Here is a 5,000-nt window from a genome sequence, read left to right as displayed (position 1 = left end):
CTTTCACCAAATGGACACTGCAGAGCGCACGCTCACACACACACTCTCCCTTGGACACACACTTTTCCACGCAAGGACTTCGGCTGCCTCCGCTGTGATTCTCATTAGCTTCTGGTGGCAGTGATTGAGTGTGTGCGTGAGAGAGAGAGAGAGAGAGAGAGAGAGAGAGGGAGAGAGAGGGAGAGTGTGTGTGTGAAAGAGAGGGAGAGAGAGAGGGGAAGAGTGTATGCGCGCGTGTGTGTATAAGAGCCGGCTGCTCCACTGGAGTCCACGGGACCATGGCACCTGGCAAAGAGCGGCGGAGCTGAGGACCCACACACACACACACACACACATCACAAGAGGAGAGAAGGAGTGGGGAAAGAAAAAAGACCAAAGGTGAGTGAGAGGTGATTTCTTTGTTTCTCCAGAGCTGGGCATGTGTGAGAGAAGGAGAGAGAGATGGATTGAAAGACAGAGGGGAATGAACCGATAGAGAAAGACAGAGGGGAATGAACCGATAGAGAAAGATTACATTTAAAGCTGTTGTTGGAGTAGCTATCCCAAATCCTTACATTTGCTTTTTGACACAATATAACTTTGGTACTGTCTGAGTACCGTTTCACAGTTTTACCTTGACTGTTTCTGTTTCTGTCTATGTATCTATGCTGTACAGTCACTCTTTGTATATGTGTGTGTGTGTGTGTGTGTGTGTGTGTGTGTGTGTGTGTGTGTGTGTGTGTGTGTGTGTGTGTGTGTGTGTGTGTGTGTGTGTGTGTGTGTGTGTGTGTGTGTGTGTGTGTGTGTGTGTGTGTGTGTGTGTGTGTGTGTGTGTGTGTGTGTGTGTTTGTGTGTTTGTGTGTGTGTGGACTGTGTGTATAGATTCATGTGTTAAGTGCATTTGGGAAGCTGTATGCCCATTTCTGTCTGTATTCTCCAAATGTAGAAGTGAATAATCACGGATGTATTAATTTGGTGAGGTTTCTTATACTTCAATTCTGATTGGACCTAAGTGTTCATTGGTTGGTCCTGCTGGTGAGGTTTCTTATACTTCAATTCTGATTGGACCTAAGTGGTCATTGGTTGGTCCTGCTGTTGAACTGCAGCGAAAGCTTGTGGGTGTACATGCGCCATTCTGTTCCAAATGATTTGAATCACACAAAACCAGCCATTTCATTGCACATGCACACACACACACACACTCATGCACACTTACACATCCATTACTGAAATATGACACACTATTTTAAATTTTGGGTTTCTCTTTCATAGCATAGGCCCCCTTTTATCCCAAGGGGACTCCGCTCAGTGTGTGTGTGTGTGTGTGTGTGTGTGCGTGTGTGTGTGTGTGTGTGTGTGTGTGTGTGTGTGTGTGTGTGTGTGTGTGCGTGTGTGCATATGCATGTGTAGTTTGTATATGTGTGTGTGTCTGTCTGTCTGTGTAAGCTATCTGTTAGTATCTCAGTCATGTACTGAATTCCATTTATACCTCCACACTATATTTTGTTCTTTCTAACTCCCTCCCTGTGTCCTGCACACCTGCCCTGTTATTGGACACATGAGAACAGAGGGGTGTGTGTGTGTGTGTGTGTGTGAGTGTGTGTGTGTGTGTGTGTGTAAGAGAAAGAGAGCAGCGTCCATATATGTGTGTGGATAATGGGCAGGAATGTTGCACACCACTGGTTGAGAAAACTAGTGATTGAGAACAAGGTGGAGTGCAGGAGAGAGAGAGAGAGAGAGAGAGAGAGAGAGAGAGAGACGGAGAGAGAGGGAGAGAGGCAGGCACGGAGGTGGAGGTGGAGGTGGAGGTGGAGGTGGAGAGAGGAGGTAATTTGCCAGCCCTGTCAGTTTTCTTTGTCTGAAATATTTACTACCCTCCGCCACCCTTCTGAAATATTGACTTTTGTGTGTCTCTGGCTGGAGTATGAGTATGAGTGTGAGTTTGTGTGTGCGTGTGTGTGTGTGTGTGTGTGTGTGTCCGTGGCTGGAGAGGACGCAAGAGAGGCGCTGTTCTGTCATTGGTGTAAAAGCAAAAAGCTGTTTCATCAACATTTCATGAGCTGTTTTATTTCCAGACCCACTGATGAGCTGGGGCAGCTATGATACCTACACCCCCCCCCCCCCCCCCACACACACACACACACACCCCTCCCCCCTCTCAGCAGAAACACATGGGCACCTGCCCCTCCTTTAGTAATAAGCACTCTCTATTCTGTCCTAAACTGTAACTGCCAAGAAAGGTATTTTTGACTATTCTCAGACAAAATTACAATTACAATTACAAGTCAAGTACACACATTACAAAGACATGTTGCTTCACTGGCTGCATACTACATTACAGCCTGCCATAGCATGAGGGACAGAGGGAGGGGAGATCAACCCATGATATTCTCCTAATGGAATTTCATCTTTTATATAGATATGTGTTCTGTGTCTTTTTCCCCCCCTCAGTGTTGACTTACAAATGTATGTGTTTATGGTTCTTTATGCTTTAGAAACACTGTATCTAAACAGTCATGCTAATGAAACAACTTGGGTTTTGAAATAATAATAATAATAATCATAATAATAACAAATGTCACCATTCTTCACCAGATGGCCACCATGAGGTGTGTCTCACTCAAGTTCTCTATCTTAAGCACATCAGACTACACTAGTGATGTACGAGTTCTCTATCTTAAGCACCTCAGACTATACTAGTGATGTACGAGTTCTCTATCTTAAGCACCTCAGACTACACTAGTGATGTACGAGTTCTCTATCTTACACACCTCAGACTACACTAGTGATGTACGAGTTCTCTATCTTAAGCACCTCAGACTACACTAGTGATGTACGAGTTCTCTATCTTACACACCTTAGACTGCATTAGTGTTCTACGAGTTCTCTATCTTACACACCTCAGACTACACTAGTGATGTACGAGTTCTCTATCTTACACACCTCAGACTACACTAGTGATGTACGAGTTCTCTATCTTAAGCACCTCAGACTACACTAGTGATGTACGAGTTCTCTATCTTACACACCTTAGACTGCATTAGTGTTCTACGAGTTCTCTATCTTACACACCTCAGACTACACTAGTGATGTACGAGTTCTCTATCTTACACACCTCAGACTACACTAGTGATGTACGAGTTCTCTATCTTAAGCACCTCAGACTACACTAGTGATGTACGAGTTCTCTATCTTACACACCTTAGACTGCATTAGTGTTCTACGAGTTCTCTATCTTACACACCTCAGACTACACTAGTATTGTACGAGTTCTCTATCTTACACACCTCAGACTACACTAGTGCTGCTCTACGAGTTCTCTATGTTACACACCTCAGACTGTAGAAGACCCAGTAGTCCTGGCCTGCTCGTTTGTCTCTGTCAGTGCCTGGGTGGGTGTAATGGGGTGAATCTAGAATCATTAGCCAGACTCTGAGACCGCCATTCTATATGCCATGCTTGACAGCTTATCAATATACTGTACCTGTTAGCCACTTCACAGGGAAGTGGCCGGAGTAGAGACACACTAAACTAGAGACAGACGAATGAATGAGGTTTAGGTTCTGTGAATTCACTTTTTTAAGTCTCAATGTGCAGACAAGAATAACATGACCACTGGCAATCAGTCAGTGGCTAGATCAGCCTATATGCTGTTCTACTATACTAGATACTACCGTAGCCCTTTGTTGGCTGAGCAGAGAGAGATGTTAGCTGCTGTATTCCGCATTCTATGACAGTGGTGATCATGGACGGTGGTTACTGCTTGAGATTATTATCAGGTTGGCTTTTGGGTATTGTGTGTGGATATGTGTGAATATGTGTTTCCTGATTTATGGGGTTGGGAATTTTCTTCAGGAATAGCCAATGCTAGAGTGAAGTGTGAAGTCTCTGTCTTTCTAATTCTGTCTTTCCCCAGCTCTCTTTCTCTCTGTAAACCTGTTCGCTTGGTCACTGCTGTTCCCCAGACGCTCTGGATCTGAATGAACCCCTGTTGCCAAACAAGTGTATGTGTGCCTGTGTGTGTATGTGGGTGTGTGTGTGTGTGTGTGTGTGTGTGTGTGTGTGTGTGTGTGTGTGTGTGTGTGTGTGTGTGTGTGTGTGTGTGTGTGTGTGTGTGTTTTGGTGTGAATTAGGGGGCTCAGCTGGTGAGGCTTATTGCGGGGTCAGGTTTAATTTGTGTCGTCTCCCTCACAGACCCGCTTCCATATTCACACACAGACACACAGCCTCACCCCCACCCCCACTCCACACACTCAGCTTGACATGCACAGCGTAACCAATATGATCCATTCAAAGTGATGTCAGAGCCATATAAGCATTTGTCATCATCGTTTTAGCTAAAGAGCGTGTTGCATCCACGAGGCCGAGCAGGAGCAGGGGGCCGTGGCTTTAGTTGGGTGAGGGAGCACTGATGCCCCCCTTCCTCCCCTGTTAGAGGCTCTGGAGCCTCCCTCTATACCCCTCCCGCCCACACACACATACACACACACACACACACACACACACACTCACACACTGCCGTGCGCCCAGCCAGCCTGTATGGCTACATGGCTCCATAGTGTATGTAGCCCAGTGTGTTTTAGAGAGAGAGATAGACAGAGGGAAGGAAAGAGAGTTAAAGGCGGATTAGGGAAGAGGAAGAGGCAGCGATGGTTTATCTAATAGGCCTATACAAACATGCTCAATAGAAAGACATAGACAGAGAGTCATATGTTTGTATGTGTGGGTGTTTGTGAACGAACAGGGGCCCTGGTTAGGGGTTGGGGTGTGTAGTCCCCTGAGATCGTGGCCATGTGTGTGTGTGTGTGTGTGTGTGTGTGTGTGTGTGTGTGTGTGTGTGTGTGTGTGTGTGCATGCGTGTGGGAAGCTCTGGTGTTCATTTGTGACTTGATTGCGTTGTATGAACAGAGCCCTGATTTCTAACAGAGAGGCCATTGTGTCAGTGTGTATGTGTGTGTGTCACTGGTACCCATAGATATGGCCGATTTGCGTCCTGTACAGGGCCAATTCTGTTCACTTTA

General features: G+C 45.9%; 1 protein-coding gene across 1 annotated transcript in view; it reads left to right on the top strand.

Annotated features, from left to right (window-relative positions):
* Positions 1-5,000, top strand: part of sema3b (sema domain, immunoglobulin domain (Ig), short basic domain, secreted, (semaphorin) 3B) — a 39,271-nt gene that overhangs the window by 227 nt on the left and 34,044 nt on the right. The window contains exon 1 of the mRNA XM_080854093.1: positions 1-378. This exon is cut by the window's left edge and continues 227 nt beyond it. The gene's annotated coding sequence lies outside the window, so the exon portion shown is untranslated. The remainder of the gene's footprint in view (positions 379-5,000) is intronic.

Source organism: Sprattus sprattus (genome assembly GCF_963457725.1).
Source record: "Sprattus sprattus genome assembly, chromosome: 16".
Lineage (NCBI taxonomy): Eukaryota > Metazoa > Chordata > Actinopteri > Clupeiformes > Clupeidae > Sprattus > Sprattus sprattus.
This window is presented reverse-complemented; position numbering and strand designations above follow the sequence as displayed.